This window comes from Heloderma suspectum, chromosome W (genome assembly GCF_057233095.1).
Source record: "Heloderma suspectum isolate Gila_16-S chromosome W, 16-S_ref, whole genome shotgun sequence".
NCBI lineage: Eukaryota > Metazoa > Chordata > Lepidosauria > Squamata > Helodermatidae > Heloderma > Heloderma suspectum.
Window position 1 is genome coordinate 47,162,783 of NC_139475.1, and position 20,293 is coordinate 47,183,075.

The 20,293-nt window shown below is 48.0% G+C and overlaps 1 pseudogene; it reads right to left on the bottom strand.

The window, feature by feature from the left end:
• Window positions 1-251: 251 nt before the first annotated feature.
• Window positions 252-20,293, bottom strand: part of LOC146333985 (calcium/calmodulin-dependent protein kinase type IV-like) — a 56,000-nt pseudogene continuing 35,958 nt past the window's right edge.

Below are 20,293 nucleotides of genomic sequence, written 5' to 3' on the forward strand. Positions count from 1 at the left end.
GAGGGGAGGATTACTCTGTGGAGCGGGACAAACTGCTCTTCAACACGCAGGAGTCTTTGTAAGCAAAGCTACACACTACAACATTGCTTCCTTGTAACATCGTCAGCTAGCTTTCAATATAGGTTGCTCCTTCGTCTGAATGCTCTCTCAATCCGGCAGGTGGCTTTCAGTATTATGATTATTATTTCACCTACCTCTGGTGAGGATAGACTCAGCCTCTGGAAAGAGCAAAGCACCCATCTTTAGAGGGGTTAACTTTTGCAGCTGGAGCCGTTGAGCATCACTGCCGGGGTAAAAGGACTCTTGTTTTGGAAGCTGTCGAGCTTTTCCACCTTGGCCGAAGGAGCCCTTGCGCAGGCGTCTCACATGCTGGACCTGGAGGGTTTCTTCTTGTAAAGTTCATCTTCAGGGACTGGAGTGCTCTCTGCTCCCTGAACCAAGCATGGTTCTTTGGAGGCAGCCTGGTGACGCCCATTTCTGGAACTGTTGTGGTGGCCATGGTTGCCGAGACGGCTGGAGGCCACCACGGCCTTCATCGCAGCCTGTGTGAAGCAAATTGAGAAGACGGGACATTTGTTAAAATATGTATTTCTCATTTTCATTAATTTCGCTCCCTCTAATTGCAAACTTGGGTGGTTGAGTGCCAATGGGAATGGAGCCAAAGCAGCAGCACCGAGAAACAGGAGGGAGACATCTGCATGCCAAGGTTTGCAGACGAATGAAAAAAAAAAAACCCTAAGGGGGCAAAAATCCAAAAAAGCTGGTTCAGTAGTCACAGGATGTTGAGTGCCAGTTAAAACAGAAAAATGGAAAAGGTGTCAGGTGGGGAGGGTGGAATTCCTTGCCTGAGTTCTTCACAGCAGCCTCCCTCAACCTGGTGCCCTCCAGATGTTCTGGAAGAGAACTGCAAACATTCCTGGCCATTGGCCATGCTGGCTGCAGCGGATGGGAGTCAAAATTCAACATCTGGAGGGCCCCAGGTTGGGAAAGGCTGACTTACATTATGGCTGGCTGGTGGGCACTTTGAATGGGAATGTTCCTGCTTGGTTGAACATAGCAGGAGTCACTGTTCAGAGCAAGACTCCTGATCTGGATGTCCAAATCCAGAACAGAGACTCTCGGAAAGACACAGTGGAGAGTCTCCTGAAGAGACCTGATCCTGTGCCCATATAAAGACACTCAAAACTTTCAAGTTCTGAGTCCAGCATATGGAAGCCATAGAGTTGCATTCCAGCTCCCATCAGCCCCAGACAGCATAACCAATGGTCAGGGAAGATGGGAGTTGTAGTCTGGATGGCACCAGCTTCCTTAATCCTGCTCTAAATTGGCCTAAAAAGGAAGAAGTAATGTAGCTTATAAAACAGCTCATATCAATGTTATTATATTATAATTGTTATAATTATAATATAATAAATTGATTAATTAATTGTTATAATTATAAGAGGAGGAGGACTATATCAATTAATTGTTAATTAATTATAATTAATTAACTGTTGATTAATCAATTGTTAATTAATTGTTATAATTAATTGTTATAATTGTTAACAATTAATTAACAATTAATTATAATTGTTAATTATTTAACTGTTAATTAATTATTTAACCGTTAATTAATTAATTATTTAATTAATTATTTAACTGTTAATTAATGAACAATTAATTATAACAATTATAATTGTTAACAATTAATTAACAATTAATTAATTGTTATAATTATAAGAGGAGGAGGACTATATCACTGTTATTATATTATAATTGTTATTATTAATACTAAGAGGAGGAGGACTATGTGAGCCACCTTGAGTGCCTTGCAAGAGGAGAAATTGGGATATAAATGGAGTAATAGTAATAATAATAACAATAATATAATGCCATTAGCCTTCTTCAACAAGAAGTGGCTGTAAAGCAGAGGGGAGGAACCTCTTTCAGCCCATGGGCTGAATTCCATTTTGGACAAGCTCGTAGAGGTCCTATTCCAGTGGTGGGTGTGGCCAAAGGTAAATGGGTGTGGCCAAAGCAAGGGGTGGAACAAAGGCAAAAGGGGTGCAGCTTTGCCTGGGCAATTATAGTGTTCCCTGGCTTTGGCTTCCCCACCCCAGCTCTGAATTCTGGCTCCCAGTTCTTACTCAGCAACAGAACCCTGACACAGGCTTGGTTTTCAGAATCGGAGCATGCATGCCCTCCCCAGCTCCAGCCCTGCCGCACATCCCTTTCAGCCATTACCTTCAGCTTCTGCCGGGCGTTGAACTCCTGCAGTTTCTTCTGCGCGCTGTCCATGTAAGCAAACTTGGCAGCTTTGCCGGTGACCCAAGGGTGCTCCAGCGTCTGTTGCACCATCAGCTTCTTCCGGGGATCCAAAACAATCAATTTCTGAACCTGCAAGGGCCGGACATGGAACAGCGTGACGAGGCTGAGCGGCCACGAATGGGCAACTTCTGGATGACCAAAATGGGCTCCGTGGCTGGAGAAACGTCTCTCCGGCCTCCAGCTAGAGGGAGAGGCACAGATTTAATTTGGACACCGCTGGGAGGCTTTAGCCTCAAGTGGTTCAACTGGGATTCAGCCAGGGTGGCTGGGTGTGAGGGTTACTCTTCAAGCTGGAGCAGAGCTAGGGTGGCTACTTGGGAACCAAAAGAGGACATGCATCACCCCCAAAGAGAGCAAAAAAGAGGACCGCTGTGCATCAACAGTGCAGATGCTAATGTATATGCATAGATGCAAATTTAGAGACAGTGATAACTTCCCAATTATCCCTTCCCGACCATCTGCTCCCATCGGTAGTACATGCCCTGGTCTCCTCTCGTCTAGACTACTGTAATGCACTCTACGTGGGGTTACCCTTGAAGACGGTTCGGAAGCTGCAGCTGGTACAGAACGCGGCGGCTCGCCTGATTAAAGGCAGCCGCCGGCGAGATCACATCACTCCAGTGCTGAAGGAGTTGCACTGGTTACCAGTTGTTTTCCGGGCCAAATTCAAGGTGTTGGTTTTGACCTTTAAAACCCTATATGGTTCCGGCCCAGCCCAGCTCAAGGAGCGCCTCCAGCAACACCAGACAGGCCGCTTAACAAAATCAGCCTCGGATGGCCTCCTCTCTGTCCCATCAGCCAGGACAGCTAGACTGGTGGGGACGAGGGAGAGGGCCTTCTCTGTGGTGGCCCCCACTCTGTGGAACTCCCTCCCTAGGGAACTCCGCCATGCCCCCTCTTTAATGAGCTTCCGTCGTGCATTAAAAACATGGCTGTTCAGGCAGGCATTTGGGGTGGGTTAGGGTATTTTAGAAAATGTTTTTACTGTAGAATTTTATTGTTTTAAACTGTTTTATTGTGTGTTGTACATCGCCCAGAGTGGCTGGGTGACCAGCCAGATGGGCGATTAATAAATTTAATAATAAATAAATAAATAAATAAATTTAAATACAAACACATCTCATCCTGGTGGGGAAAGTTTGGAGCCAGGAGACCAGTTGTGCCTTTGCTGTGGATGGGCGGCTTCAAGGCCCAGCTCGCCCTTCCAATGGGCCTTTATCTATAAACTGGACTTGGACTGGACAGCCTTTCAGAACAGTGAACGGTCCTCTGGCACCCCTTCAAACAGAGGACTGTCCTCTGCAAAAGAGGACACATGGCTACTTTTCTCAGAAGTCATTTTTTCTCAGAAAATGTCTGGGGTTTTTCTCTTTTTCACCCCCAAGAAAAAGATGCCGCTTGGCAGAATTCTCTCTGGGTTTTCTCCCCATTTGATTTTGTGGGGTGGGGTGGGTGGGTGGGGGGCTTCCATTTCCCTCTCTCTTCTCAGGATGCCCAGGAAGGAACTGTGCCAACCCCAGGGCATTGTGGAGGGTGCAAACTGGGAGCCGGGTGGACGGAACAGTTGCTGCTGCTGTTGCTGAAAACAAACATCAGAATTATGATTTGGGGGGCATCTAATACTCCACCCCTCCTTGGGGTTTGGCCAGGAACCAGCAGATACGAAATAAAACAAGATCTGGCAAAAGGGCAAGGGCGGAAACAAAGCACACACTAAAGCAACCTCTGAGTAGGGGTGTCAGAAAAACCTGCGACGGATTCAAATGAGTTTGGATTTTTACTGATGGATTCCTTAGCAGACCAGGTTTTTCGAAGTCATGCGGATTCTATGGTCTTCCGGACCATTTTTTCACTTGGGTGGGGGGTGGGGGGATTTGCACTAAGGCACATTAGTGCTCATGCTACAATGATCCCGCTTCAGTGATACAGTCAGAGACAGGGAGCATTTTGGAAGAGGGTTTAGCATCGGGTTATATTTCATTATCTGAACAGTGTTTCTCGACATAACTTGCAACCCAGGATACTTGTATTTTATATTTTGCCCAAGAACCATACGGATATTAACCCACCTCCAGGATGTCCTGTTGTATCAGGCAATACAGTTTTGGAACCACTTTCCCAGGATACCAATTTTTTTTTTGAAGCTTTTCATACCACAAACACATTCATGTATACATGATTCCTCTGATTCTATTAGCAAATTGGGGCAATTTACTAATGTAGATCCAAATGATATTCTGGTGACCATGGATATGAGGTCTTTGTATACGAACAGTCCTCAGGACCAGGCAGTGTTGATTATAAAAAAAAGACATTAGATAGAAGAACACATAGGCATCCTCCCACACATTTCATTTCTTCGTTGGCTGAGATCACACTTCAGAAGAATGATTTTTCCTTTAATCATAAATTGTACTGGCAAAGAAAAGGAGTAGCCGTGGGTTCTACAATGGGACCAGAAGTAGCTATGCTCTGTATAGGAGAATTTGAGATGAAATACTTTTGGAGAAAGCTGTCCAACAGTGAGATACGGAGGGCCACCTGAGCGTCCTCTCTGGCACTGTGGAGCCCGCTCTGCTCCCTGGTATATTAGGGAGCTATGGTCAATGAAACAGGCTGGACATTGGCTAGAACACAAAAGGCGCAAGACTTGAGTGAAGATGACTGAGCATGCTCTAGAGCGCATAATCATGTTTTCTGTGTGGTGGTGTGGGCAGCAAAGAGGCTTACTTTGCTGCCTCCATTGCATCCTCAAGTAGCCATCCAGCGGAGCTCTTTCGGGTGGTCCGGGGGCTGTTAACACTCTTCGACGTGGTTATGGGACTGAAGCAGCCTTGGTTGCCCTGATGGATGACTCCCCCATTTTCTACTATAACTTTGGCACAGACAATTCCCACATAGGGCTCCCAGCCTCTGAGGCTTATCTGGAGAGGCAGCCCTGATTGCAAGCAACTCCCATCTATTTAGCCTAGCCCAGGGAGAAGCAAAACTGGGGAACATGGGTGGGAGGGTGCTGTTGTGCTCATGCCCTGCTTGTGGGTTCCTGGTCGACAGCTGGTTGGCCACTGTGTGAACAGATTGCTGGACTAGATGGACCCTGGGTCTGATCCAGCAGGGCTCTTATGTTCTTAAAATCATAGAATCATAGAATAGTAGGGTTGGAAGGGGCCTACAAGGCCATCGAGTCCAACTAGGGATGGCAGAGAATTCCGCCACGGATTCCAGGGAGGCCGGATTCTTTAGAATCTGACCCCCTGGAATCCGTGGTGGAACGGCCTCCTGCCCCCCCACCCCCCACGGAATCCCCTCGGGACGGAACTTACCTGGGGCGGATGCGGCAGCGGCGGCGGCTCCGGCAGCTGGTCTCCTGGCTAGCCGCGGCCAAGCTGCTGTGGACGCCATTGGCGTCCTTGCAGCTGTGATAGGCTACATAAGTATTTACATAGCCTATCACGGATAACCCCCCCCCAAAAAAAAACCCAGCTTAGGAAAATGGCAGTGGCTACAGCGGCCGCCATTTGCGTTCCCTATTTTTCACCATTTTATCCCACGTAAATATTTACGTAGGCTATTACGGCGGAAAAAAAGGGGGAACTCAAATAGCGTAGTGGGAGCCATTTGCGATCCTTTTTTTTCCTCTGTTCTAGCCTACGTAAATATTTACGTAGGCTATTACGGCGAAAAAAAAAGGAACGGAAATAATGCCCACTACGCTATTTGCGTTCCTCTTTTTTTCGCCGTAATAGCCTACGTAAATATTTACATAGGCTAGAATGGCAAAAAATAGGGAATGCAAATGATGGCCTCCATAGCCGCTGCCATTTGCGCACGCTTTTTTTTTTTTTGGCTTGGCGTGATAGGCTATGTAAATACTTACGTAGCCTATCACGGCAGCCTGGCTGGACGCAAATGGCGGCCGCTACGGCAGCTGCCATTTGCGTCCGCAGCAGCCCGTCCACGGCCGGAACTCCGGCTGCGGATGGCCCTGGCCGGCTGCTCCGCGGAGCTGCTGTGGAGCGGAGCCAGCTGGGCAGGATTCCAGGGGGGAGGACCGGATCGCCTCCCCCCCCCCCATCGAGGATTCCGGGGGGAGGGACGGAGAGCCTCCCCCCCCCACGAATCACATCCACAAACAGGTAAGTCACTTTCGTACATCCCTAAGTCCAACCCCCTGCTCAACGCAGGAATCCAAGTCACAGCATCTTTGACAGGCGGCTGTCCAGCCTCGTCTTGAATGCCTCCAGTGTGCGAGAGCCCACCGCCTCCCTCCATAATGGGCTCCACTGTCGTATTGCTCTAACAGGCAGGAAGTTTTTCCTGATGTTCAGCTGGAATGTGGCTTTCTGGAACTTGAGCCCATGATTCCATGTCCTGCAAGCTGGGATGATGGAGAAGAGATCCTGGCCTTCCTCTCTGTGACAACCTTTCAAGTCCTTGAAGAGCACTATCCTATCTCCCTTCAGTCTTCTCTTCTCAAGGCCAAACATGCCCAGTTCTTTCAGTCTCTCTTCACAGGGCTTTGTTTCCAGTTCCCTGATCATCTTCATTGCCCTCCACTGAACCCTCTCCAGTTTGTCTGCATCCTTCTTAAAGTGTGGTGCCCAGAACTGGACACAGTACTCCAGATGAGGCCTAACCAGTGCTGAGTAGAGGGGGACTAGTACTTCCCGGGATTTGGAAGCCATGCTTCTATTGTTGTTGTTGTTCAGTCGTTCAGTCGTGTCCGACTCTTCGTGACCCCATGGACCATAGCACGCCAGGCCTTCCTGTCCTGCGCTCTCTCCCGGAGCGTGCTCAAGTTCATATTCATTGCATCCGTGATGCTATCTAGCCATCTCATCCTCTGCCGTCCCCTTCTCCTTTTGCCTTCAGTCTTTCCCAGCATCAGGGTCTTTTCCAGGGAGTTTTCTCTTCGCATTAGGTGGCCAAAATATTTCAGCTTCAGCTTCAGTATCTGTCCTTCCAATGAGCACTCAGGGTTGATTTCCTTTAGGATGGACTGATTTGACCTCCTTGCAGTCCAGGGGACTCGTAAGAGTCTTCTCCAGCACCACAGTTCGAAAGCATCAATTCTTCGGCGCTCAGCCTTCCTTATAGTCCAGCTCTCACAGCCATACATTACTACTGGGAAAACCATAGCTTTGATTAGACGGACCTTTGTCGGCAAGGTGATGTCTCTGCTTCTTACTATGCTGTCTAGGTTGGCCATAGCTTTCCTCCCAAGGAGCAAGCGTCTTTTAATTTCATGGCTACAGTCACCGTCTGCGGTGATCTTGGAGCCCAAGAAAGTAAAATCTGTCACTGCTTCCATTTCTTCCCCTTCTATATGCCAGGAAGTGAGGGGGCCAGATGCCATGATCTTCGTTTTTTTAATGTTGAGTTTCAAACCAGCTTTTGCACTCTCCTCTTTCACCCTCAACAAGAGGCTCTTGAGATCCTCTTCGCTTTCTGCCATTAGGGTGGTATCGTCTGCATATCGGAGGTTGTTGATAATTCTCCCAGCAATCTTAATTCCGACCTCTGATTCATCCAACCCGGCATTTCTCATGATGTACTCTGCATATAAGTTAAATAAGCAGGGTGACAATATGCAGCCTTGTCGTACTCCTTTCCCAATTTTGAACCACTCGGTTGTTCCATGTCTGGTTCTTACTGTTGCTTCTTGACCCTCGTACAGGTTTCTCAGGAGACAGGTAAGGTGGTCTGGTACTCCCATCTCTTTCAGAATTTGCCACAGTTTGTTGTGATCCACACAATCAAAGGCTTTAGCGTAGTCAATGAAGCAGAAATAGACGTTTTTCTGGAATTCTCTTGCTTTCTCCATGATGCAGCGAATGTTGGCGATTTGATCTCTAGTTCCTCTGCCTCTTCGAAACCCAGCTTGTACTTCCGGTAGTTCTCGGTTCGCATACTGCTGAAGCCTAGCTTGTAGGATTTTGAGCATCACCTTGCTGGCATGTGAAATGAGCGCAATTGTGCGGTAGTTTGAACACTCTTTGGCGTTGCCCTTCTTTGGAATTGGAATGTAAACTGACCTTTTCCAGTCTTGTGGCCACTGTTGAGTGTTCCAGATTTGTTGACATATTGAATGCAGCACTTTAACAGCATCATCTTTTAGGATTTTAAATAGTTCGGCTGGAATACTGTCATCTCCGCTAGCTTTGTTGTTACTAATGCTTCCTAAGGCCCACTTGACTTCACTCTCGAGGATGTCCGGCTCAAGTTCAATGACCGCACTATCATGGCTATCAGGGACATTCAGCTCTTTCCTGTATAGTTCTTCTGTGTATTCTTGCCACCTCTTCTTAATCTCATCAGCTTTTGTTAGGTCCCTGCCTTCTTTGTCCTTTATCATGCCCGTCTTTGCACAAAACGTTCCCTTGAGATCTCCAATTTTCTTGAAGAGATCTCTAGTCTTTCCCATTCTGTTGTTTTCCTCGATTTCTTTGCATTGTTCATTTAAGAAGGCCTTCTTGTCTCTCCTTGCTATTCTCTGGAACTCTGCGTTCAGTTGGGTATATCTTCCCCTTTCTCCCTTGCTTTTCGCTTCCCTTCTTTCGTGAGCTACTTGTAAAGCCTCATCAGACAGCCACTTTGCTTTCTTGCATTTCTTTTTCTTTGGGATGGATTCCCAAGATGTCGACGTTCAATCTTGCCATCTCATGTTTGACCACCTCCAGCTTACCTTGATTCACTGATCTGACATTCCAGGTTCCTAAACAATATTGTTCTTTACAGCATCGGATTTTCTTTTCACCGCCAGACACATCCACAGCTGAGTGTCCTTTCGGGTTTGGCCCAGCCGCTTCACTCTTTCTGGCGCTACTTGGAAATACCCTCTGCTCTTCCCCAGTAGCATATTGGACACCTTCCGACCTGAGGGGCTCATCTTCCGGCGTCATATCTTTTAGCCTTGTGATACGTTCCATGAGGTTTTCTTGGCAAGAATACTGGAGTGGGTTGCCATTTCCTTCTCCAGTGGACCACATTTTGTCAGAACTCTCTGCCATGACCTGTCCGTCTTGGGTGGCCCTGCACGGCATAGCTTATGGCTTCACTGAGTTACGCAAGCCCCTTCGCCACAACAAGGCAGTGATCCATGAAGGGGCATGCTTCTATTAATGCAGCCCAAAATAGCATTTGCCTTTTTTGCAGCCACATCACATTGTTGGCTCATATCGACAACAATTCCAAGATCTTTTCCGCTTGTAGTCTTGTTGAGCCAAGTATCCCCCGTCTTGGAACTGTGCATTTGGTTTCTTTTTCCTAGGTGCAGAACTTGGCATTGATCCCTATTCAATGTCATTCTGTTGTTTTCTGCCCAGCGCTCCAGTCTGTCAAGATCACTTTGACTTTTGTTTCTCTCTTCCAAGGTATTAGCTATCCCGCCCAATTTTGTGTCTTCTGCAAATTTGATTAGCTTTCCCTGCACCTCCTCCTCCAAGTCATTAATAAAAATGTTGGAGAGCACTGGGCTGAGCCCTGTGGTACCCCGCTCGTTCCCTCTTCCCAGTTGGAGAAGATCCCATTGAGAAGCACTCTTTGAGTCCGATTCTGTAGCCAACTGTGGATCCACCGGATCGTTGTTTCATCTCGCCCACTTGGAGCTAGTTTGCTAGTCAGGAGATCATGGGGCACTTTGTCGAAAGCTTTGCTGAAGTCGAGGTATATGATGTCCACAGCATTCCCACGGTCCACAAGGGAGGTGACCTGATCCAAAAATGAGATCAGATTCATCTGGCAGGATTTGTTCTTGACAAGTCCATGTTGGCTTTGAGGACTGGCCCCTTTAATAGAAAGACCATAAACACCCATGGACTAGATGGACCCTTGGTCTGATGGACTAGACCAGCGGTTCTCAACCTGTGGGTCGCAACCCCTTTGGGGGTCGAACGACCCTTTCACAGGGGTCGCCTTAGACCATCACTACGACAACTTGGAAGGGCTCAGCTGGGTGGGTTACAGCGAGCCCGGCGGCTCCGACGGGTCGCGCCGCGCGTCTCACCAGCGCGACGCTTACGATACGCTCAGCTCCGATGGTGAGTGGAGGAGGCGTCGGGCCGACGGCGAGCTGCCGCCCCCGAGGGGGCTTTTCTGCCCGCCCCCGCCGGCTTCTCTCTCCCTCCTCACCCCGCTCCCGTCTCGCCTCGCTCTCGTCTCTTCGCTACACAAAGGCGTCGCTGTTGTGCCCCGCTGCTCCGGGGTGAGCTTGGAGGGGCGCCAGGCGCTGGACGGGACCGGCGGGGTTTCGTGGCAGGCTTCGTGGGTAGGCTCCCTAACAGGCCCAGGGCTTGCCTCCGACCATGTGAAGAGTTCCGGAGACGGGCCTACCCAGGAGGCGAGAGAGGATAGGGATGGGGATGAGGATGAGGAGGTCGGTCTTGAGCCAACCCTTCGAGGTTAACCGTCAAAAGAAGCCCAATATCTTTGGGTAAAATCCAACTAAAGCCCTACTTAAGGTAGACGCATTGAAATGAATGGGACTGACGTTCATAGAATCATAGAATAGTCAGGTAGGAAGGGTCCTATAAGGCCATCGAGTCCAACCCCAAGGTAGTCATGACGGTTTTCAGTCCGGTTCATTTTAATGGGTCTGCTCTAAGAAGGGCTTTAGTTGGATTTTATCCAGAGTTGCCCAATTGCCCAGCTGTGGATTTTGAAGTTATTGCCTGGCTTCCCGCCCCTGTCTTGGCCTTTTACGTAAAGAGAGGAACGGTGTCTCTGAGCGTGTGCAGAGTTGCAGCTGTGAAGAGATGCAGAGTGGGCCTCTTGAGCATGTGCAAAGGTCTTGGGCATGTGCAAAATGGCCCTGTTGGAAGGGAACACTGGAGAGGCAGTCAAATGGGGTGAGTGGGCTATGGGTGTCATTAAGGCTGCAATTAAATGTGTGCTTATGTGGGAGTAAGCTTACTTGAGAGTAAGTCCCTATTGAACTGACAGCGGGGCTCACTTCCTGGGCAGGACCAAGGTATTTGGGTGCCTGAAGCAGAAAATCCAAACATAATTCTTCCTGCTACCAAATTCATGCTAACATGGGACCTGACCCACCAAGACATGCTCCTGCACAAGCCCCATTGAAAGGGCAAGTGCTTTCAGTGTGGGGCACACACAGGGGAACGCCCTGGTGGGTTGTGCGCCAGAGATCAGACCATCTGCCTCCAACTGCTGTGTGTGTTTTAGTTTATAAAGTTTTATAGTAACTTTCAGTTTTTTAAGGGAGCAATGACAGAAAGCAAATGGCAAGATGTGGGGTGAGGGAGTAAGGGAGAAGGAAAAGGAAAAGACCAGGAGGAAAACATAAAGATGCAGAGGGATAAAATCATACCATCAGAGTTGGAATGAACTCTGGTCCAGGGATGGGGAACTGTTCTGGCCCCATGGGCCGGTTTGCCTCCTGGGACAACCTCTGGGGGCAGGATGATGTTGGGGTGGGCTCACTCTCTCCTGAAGCCCCACCTCCTTTCTCCAAAGCCCCCACTCCTGACATCTTTAACTACTCAGAGACATTTTTTAAAAATATGATAAGCGATAAATAAATCTATGAAATAAATAATAAAGAAACAATCAAAGTCTCTTTTTCCATGTGTTGAGAATATGATGAGGTGCTTAGCCTTCCCCAATCTGGTGCCTTCCCAATGTGTTGCACAGCATCTCCCATCATCCCCAGCCAGCTTGGCCAACTGAACAGGCTGGGGATGCTAGGAGTTGTTGTTCAGCACATCAGGAAGGCAGCAGGTTGGGGAAAGTGGCCTAGATAGAAGGTGAGTCTCTTTCACCACAGAGGATGTCTTTCATCCTGCCGAGATCCCTAATCAAGCGGGGAGATACCTAATCAAGGAGGAGGCTCTTGGACTTCCCGACCCAAGTGTCTTATTTTCTGACCATCTTGAATTCCACCAGCTGAGTTCATGTCTGATCTGATGGGTTATGTAAGTTGTAGATGCTGTCTGCTCCTCTCCAGTCCAATACTCCAGTCCCAATTTGGGGTTGTTATATTAAGACTGTTACCCATGCTACACCATGCTTCAAGACAAAATTTCAGTTATTTGTAATTAGAAATAAATATTTCACAATATATAATTACATATTGTTTTTGTGATTAATCACTATGCTTTAATTATGTTCAATTTGTAACAATGAAAATACATCCTGCATATCAGATATTTACATTACGATTCATAACAGTAGCAAAATTACAGTTATGAAGTAGCAACGAAAATAATTTTATGGTTGGGGGTCACCACAACATGAGGAACTGTATTAAAGGGTCACGGCATTAGGAAGGTTGAGAACCACTGGACTAGATGGACCATCTTTGAACTAGATGGACCATCCATAGACTAAATGGACCATCTATGGACTAGATGGACCCTTGGTCTGATCCAGCAGGGCACTTCTTATGTTCTTAAAATAATGGCCCTATTAATAGAAAGACCATAAGCACCCATTACCCTCTCTTGGATACAGCTGCATGGATAGGGGAGTAACTGAAGCCCACTGTAACAGCCAAGATACTGCTCTTGGCTTAAAGATACAGGCTTCCATCCAGGAGTCCGGGCCAGTCAGTATAATACAAAGCTCTCATTAAGCAGTTGGTCTAAAGCACCTTCCAATCTTTATTCAGAACCACGAGGACTAGAATCTTATATTTTTTTCAGGAGAAGGACCGTAGCTCAGTGGTAGAGCCCGTGCTGTGCATGCAGGTTCCAAGTTCAGTTCCTGGTCTCTCCAGGCAGGGCAAGGTTAGACTCCCATTGGAAAACCCAGAGAGCTGCTGCCAGTCCGTGTTGGCAAGATCTGGTGGCTGGGAAGACGTGATGTCTGGGGAAGTGTTCTTGTGTGCATGCAGGAAGGCACGTGCATCAATGCAGAATGGCTTCCGCTTTTGGTAGGACGCAAAATAACTCACCAGATCCTTGGCGTTGAGAGACACTTCATCCCACCAAGGAGAGACGAACTTGTAGTCGCAGTTCAGGATCCGGCTGTACATGTATTGGTTTCCTCTTGGGTCGAAGAATGGTTCAAAACCACACAGCCTGAAAAAACCTGGAGGTTAAGTGGAGATGAACACACAGACACAGACAAATCCATTCAGGCAAATGTGTATCACAGCAATTCTCTAATTAACAAAAGACTCCAGTCAGCTGGAAATACTCAAGGAGTCTTCCCACTGCCTCACTGCATTTATTTATTTATTAATTATTAAATTTATTAATCGCCCATCTGGCTGGTCACCCAGCCACTCTGGGCGATGTACAACATACAATAAAAACAGTTTAAAACAATAAAATTCTACAATAAAAACATTTTCTAAAATACCCTAACCCACCCCAAATGCCTGCCTGAACAACAACATTTTTAATGCATGACGGAAGCTCATTAAAGAGGGGGCATGACGGAGTTCCCTAGGGAGGGAGTTCCACAGAGTGGGGGCCACCACAGAAAAGGCCCTCTCCCTCGTCCCCACCAGTCTAGCTGAGGCTGATCTTGTTAAGCGGCCTGTCTGGTGCTGCTGGAGGCGCTCCTTAAGATAGGCTGGGCCGGAACCATATAGGGTTTTAAAGGTCAAAACCACCACCTTGAATTTGGCCCGGAAAACAACTGGTAACCAGTGCAACTCCTTCAGCACTGGAGTGATGTGATCTCGCTGGCGGCTGCCTTTAATCAGGCGAGCTGCCGCGTTCTGTACCAGCTGCAGTTTCAGACCCGTCTTCAAGGGTAACCCCACGTAGAGCACATTACAGTAGTCTAAACGAGAGGAGACCAGGGCATGTACTACCGATGGGAGCAGATGGTCGGGAAGGAAGGGGCGCAGCCGCCGTATCAGATGGAGTTGATACAGCGCTGTCCGGCTCACAGCTGACACCTGAGCCTCCATGGACAGCTGGGAGTCCAAAATGACCCCCAGGCTGCAGACCTGGTCTTTCAAGGGTAGCCGTACCCCATTCAACACCAGGTCAACATCCCCCAGCCTCCTCTTGTCTCCCACCAAAAGTACCTCGGTCTTGGCAGGGTTCAGCTTCAGCTTATTCCTCCCCATCCAGCCACTCACCGTCTCCAGACATTTGGACAGGGATTCTACGGCCAACCTTGGTGAAGATTTAAACGAGAGGAAGAGCTGCGTGTCATCCGCATATTGATGACACCGCACCCCAAACCTCCTGATGATAGCCCCCAGTGGCTTCACATAGATGCTAAATAGCATCGGGGAGAGGATGGAACCCTGTGGCACCCCACAAGTGAGTGGCCACGGGTCCGAAACCTCCTCTCCCAGTGCTACCCTCTGGTACCTGCCGGAGAGGAAGGACCGGAACCACCGCAATACGGTGTCCCCAATGCCCAACCCCTCCAGGCGGTCCAGGAGGATACCGTGGTCAACGGTATCGAAAGCCGCTGAGAGGTCGAGGAGAACAAGGAAGGCGCATTCACCCCTATCCAGAGCCCTCCTCATATCATCTACCAAGGCGACCAAGGCCGTTTCTGTCCCATGCCCAAGCCTGAAGCCCGACTGAAATGGGTCTAGATAATCAGTTTCTTCCAAGTGTGCCTTCAACTGCACCGCCACCACCCGCTCAATCACCTTGCCCAAAAATGGCAGCTTCGAGACTGGGCGAAAGTTGTTCAGAACTTGAGGATCCAAGGAGGGCTTCTTTAAGAGCGGTCTTATCACTGCCTCCTTGAGGGCTGATGGCATCACTCCCTCCTCAAGGGAGGCGTTCACCATGAACTACTATTCTGGGTGTACCTCCTTCCAATCTGTCTCTTCTGGATCTTGTCACTGTATTGGGTGTGGTTTGATCATTCAGTCATTCCTGACGTAGTTCCCAGTTGTACCCCTGAATGAGTCGGTGGTCTAGGCGAGCCTCCTTCCAGCCAGCCTCCACAGTGGTCCTTTTTCTGCACAGATTTGAGCATTCAATTGCTCCCAATGCAACAAAAACAGCACAATTATCCATTGTCAGAGGAGGCTATTTAATGCCTCTCTGCATGAGTCACTACTCTGCTGTTGCATCCTTCCAAGCAGCCTCCACGGGGAGGATGGGTAAGTCCTCACGACTACAGTTCCCAGAGTCTGAGGACAGCAATACAACTTCCTCTGGTGGAGAGCTGATCCCAGTGGCCTTCCTGGAGACCTAGCTCCTAATGGGTGGAACCCTCGGGATACCTCCTGTAACTGAGCCCTTCCCCTGATCCATAAAACCCAGGATCCTCATCCCCTGAGGATGAGAAGTCAGGATCCTCGAACATGACACTTACACATGCAGGAGGGAATGCCTTTTCTGAGATGAGTCATCCCCCCTTCTTGCACATGCAAGGGGTAATGCCTCTTCTGAGATGAGGAGTCTCCCTCTCTCACATGCAAGAGGGAATGCCTCTTCTGCAGTGAGGCATTCTTCCACTTTTCTCATGCAAGAGGGAATGCCTCCTCTGAGATGAGGCATACTTCCACTTCTCTCACACAGAAAGGAATGCCAATTTGAAAACAATGCCTCCCAAGGCACACACATACCTCAGCTACAAGTAACTTTTTTAAAAAATAACCCACATTCAAATGTAATCCATTGGTTAATCAACAAAACTCATATGATTAATCAACTATGACCTCTTTAACCCTAAGTTAAATGCAATCCATGAATAGGCAGAATATCAATCAACTAAAGATCATTCAGATGCGCAAATGTTTCAGAGGTTGTAGGGCAGGGGTGGGGAATGTGTGGCCCTTCAAATCTTGTTGGACTACAAATCCCATTATCTTCAACCATCAACCATGCTAGCTGGGGCTGATGGGAGTTGGAGTCTCGCAACATCTGGGAGTTGGTGTCTAGCGACATTACTCTGCTTTAGGAGAAAGTATGTTTTCAAGTTCACAGTGCCTCTGCTTCTGCAACATAGCTTTAAAACACAAACACACACCATCTGCCACTTTCTGCTGTCTGTGGTACCAACCTCTTTTCAGTCAGAGAGAAAAAGTAGAATTTGCTTGCTGTAGAATGTTTACTGAAAAGCCTGGAGACTCCATTAATTAAACTTGGCTAGAGACGATGGGAAAAAAACTTCAGCAACAAAAACTAAAAAAAAAAAAAATCCCAATGCAAATCCAATATATTTTGATTGGCTGTGACCACCATCTGCTTCATTTAGGTTAATAATAATAATAATAATAATAATAATAATAATAATAATAATAATAATGGGAAAGGTCAAAGCTAGCTTTGAAACTGTTGCCCTGAGTCAACGCAGATGGAATGACCTGTTCTTACCCTCACTGTATCCGATATCCAAATTTTCCTGGGTTTCTAAACCTGCAATCCCGACTAAATTCCCAGCTTGTATACAGCTTCAGCATGTTGAATGGGGCTGGTTTCTGGAGGGTCTGCCGGTGCATCGTCTCAGCAAACAGGGATCCTGAGATCACGCCGGGAAACATCGATGTCTTTGCAGGGGAGAATGAGCAGGCATCAGAGAGACTTCGTTCCATCCTCTTCTGTGGTTTTAGCTCTGCAAATGCCCACCCTCCAGAAGCTTCCTGTGTTCCAATTTAAACCATCCCTTTATTCAGAACCGTGAGAACTAGACTCTTACTTTGCCTTTAAGAAAATTACTGTAGCTCAGTGGCAGAGGCCCTGCTTTGCCTGCAGAAGGTCCCAGGTTCAATCCCTGGCAGCATCTCCAGGTAGGGCTGGAAAAACCCCTGCTTGAATCCCTGGAGAGCCACTGCTGCCAGTTGGGAGTCGTCAATACAGGGCTGGATGGACCAAGGGTCTGACTCAGGATAAGACAGCTTCCTGGGTGTTCCCCACCCCACCCCACCCCACCCCACAGGATCATTTTCAGTTTCTGAGCCCAGCTGGGAGGAAATGATTTAAAAAGGCACTGGGTGGGGGCACATTTCTAGGGGAAGATTTTTTTGCTGGTGGTGGGGAGGGCTTTCTCAAGGCATCTAGTTGGCTCCTGCAGAAAGCAGGATTGTGGACTAGGCAGGTGAGGGGTGTCAAACTTCAGGCACATGGGACAAACCAGTCCTGCCTGGGTGCCAATTCTGGCCCTCAGGTGTTCCCCAGGTGGTACGTCCACTTTCCCTGCTGATTGTTTTGTGGCTTCCCGGCATTTGCACAGTTTGTCCCCATTCTAAAATGTTGAAATTTATTTTTATTTATGTATTTAAAACATTTCTATCCTGCCCTATATTATTAAGATCTCAGGGCAGCGTATAGATAAAATCAATTTGAGCGGTATAAAACAATAATTTAAACAGCTAAAAACATATTAAACAATTAAACAAGCTAATACCAGTCAAAATCTAAGACAATAAAACAGTTAAAACAATGTGCTAGGGAATGCATTTAGCCCTCAAAGGCTTTGGTAAAAAGCCATGTTTTTACCTGGTACCGAAATGAGACCAATGTCTCCACCAATCAGGCCTCCAAGGGAAGGGCCTTCCACAGCCGGGGGGCCACAATGGAGAAGGCCCTCTCCTACGTCCCACCATAGTGTATGTCTCATACTGGTGGGACACAGAGGAGGGCCCCCTCCAACAGATCTCAGTTCTTGGGCAGGCATATATAGGAAATGCCTCACTTAAGGCTTAGTTACCGGCAGGAAGAGCTTTAAGCTAAAAGATACCCTTGTGGTAGGCCTGATCCAGGCTAGATCTTCTTATGTTCATATGGCTGTGCCCCTCTGGCTTTTTTTGGCAACTAGATCAAAGCCCCCCCCCCCCCAAATTAATTATAAAGCCAAAATGTTTTCTGTCTTTGCTTAGTTGCAGTCCAACTCCATGAGCAGGGAAGGCTCCATTCTACTACTGTCAGCAGTGAAAAGAAAGGGAGTGGTGAAGGAACTAGGAAAAGGATCCCCAAATGTTTTGGGTTGGTGGTGGGAACAGTTGGAGTTGTGACAGAATGTCGTGGGTGCTCTCACAAAGTGGTTGCCATGGGGGCATTTTGCCTGTTCATAAAATGGTTGCCACAGTGGGCATGGCTGGTCATAGACACTTCTTTCTCAGAAGGCAAAGTGGTGAGACAAAATCAAAGTAACTTGCCCAAGAACTTAATGAGTTGGGGTTTGAGCAATGGACACAAATCAAGATAGTGCTGGAGGGCAGAATTTTGCTTTGCAGCATGCTAACTTCCCAGTTTGAAAAAGAACTGTAATTAAAATTAATCTCAAGAAATAAAATAGAAATCAGGAGGGGCAGGAAGCCTGGTGGATGCCAAGAGAGGTGTCTGTGGGCAAACTGGTGCCAACGGTCACTGTGTTGGGAGACCCCAGAACTCGGAGATGAAAGTCTAATTTAAGGGTGGTGGTGACTGGTAGAGAATTGGGAAATCAAACATGAAAAACACAGAGCAAAAGGCGATTTCTGCCTGGTCTGTTTGCAAGACACAGCTTGAAGGGAAGCAAGAGGCATGACAACAGGAGTCTGGTGTCACAGCATGTTAATGTTACTCACAAGATATACGTTTTGATATATATACACATATATATATATACACAAGATATATATACACAAGATATACAAGATATACGCCTACGGACCACATGTCCACTTCTGGGCCGTATGGCGAGCTGTGGAGAATTTCAGGCGCTGAAGGTGTTAAAGAAAACAAAACATGAAATGAAATGACAACCAAGTGGTGCAGACTGCTGATATACGTAGGATTGAATGCAATCCCTCCTACCCCCCACTCCCACCCTGTCTCTCACACTGTCTAGTCATAGAATCATAGAATAGCAGGGTTGGAAGGTGCCTATAAGACCATCGAGTCCAACCCCCTGCTCAACAGTCTGTCGAGTGCGACTTCTAACACAGGAAGACTCATCCCTGCATTTCAGATAACTGGCCGTTATCCTCCACGCTTTCATACCTGCCGCTCTTCGCCGGCGAGAGAAGCACAAGGAGTTGATGCTTCTGTTTGCCTTTGCAAGCTTGAGGATGCGGTGGCAAGCAATGGGGGCATATTCTTAATTTGCCACGTATGCCCGAGAGGGACTTTGAGGTAGAAAGGGGGTACGATTCGGAAAGGCGAGAGGTGCTTGGCTTCCAGGAGGGAATGTTGACCGTCTGAACGGCTTCACGTTGCTAGCTTGTGAGGTCAGACAGCTACCCAAGGCCTAGATCCCAGAGGCCAAATCTGGCCCAACCAGGATTTCTCAGACGGCTACGTCCCTTCCCTGGTCCCATCCCAACCACTGTTCTGCCTGCCCATCACTGGAATGCAGCCCCCAAGAACTTCTCTGAAACGGAATTGAGCCCTCCTGCTGAAAGAGGGTCAACACCCCTGGCAAACGGTGGCTCTCCAGATGTTTTGGCCTACAACTCCTGTGATGTCTCACCACTGGTTATGTTGGCTAAGGCTGATGGGAGTTGTAGGCCAGAACCTCTGGAGGAGAGGGTAGGACCTGAACCGACATGTTGAAATCACAAGGAAGAGGAGGCAGGATAAACGTTACAAAGCGCTTCCCGACGTACGAGCAATTTGGCAGTGGGAGGTGGTAGACTCTCCTTCGCTAGAGGTTTTAGCCTTCCAGGGATGCTGCAATAGCAGATTTCCTGCAGGGGGTTGGATTGGACGGCTTTTGAGATCCCCTTCCAACACTGATTCTACTGCTTGGTTTGTGATGTACATGTGAGCTTGGGTAAAACACTGCAACCCCCCACCCCCAAATCTTGACGTCCCCTATGTAGGACAGCATCAAGTTTCTTTTGGTGGGGTGCTTTCTCAGTGCACACATGTACCCGCCACATGTGAGAGGGGTGTGGGTGTGGTGAGAAGAAAGACAGACATGGACTGAGGGCACCGAGCAATGAAGCCCATCACTTACACTCCCCCACTGATTCCTTTTACACCCCACCAGTTCTCTTCTGCAAACTGTGGGCCCATCAACTGCATTGTGCTTACGCAAGGGAGATTTAGCACTTCCTAGAGGAAGCCCCGAAACAAGCAAAAATCAATGCTTCTTTGGGGAAGGAGGCAGGTCGTTG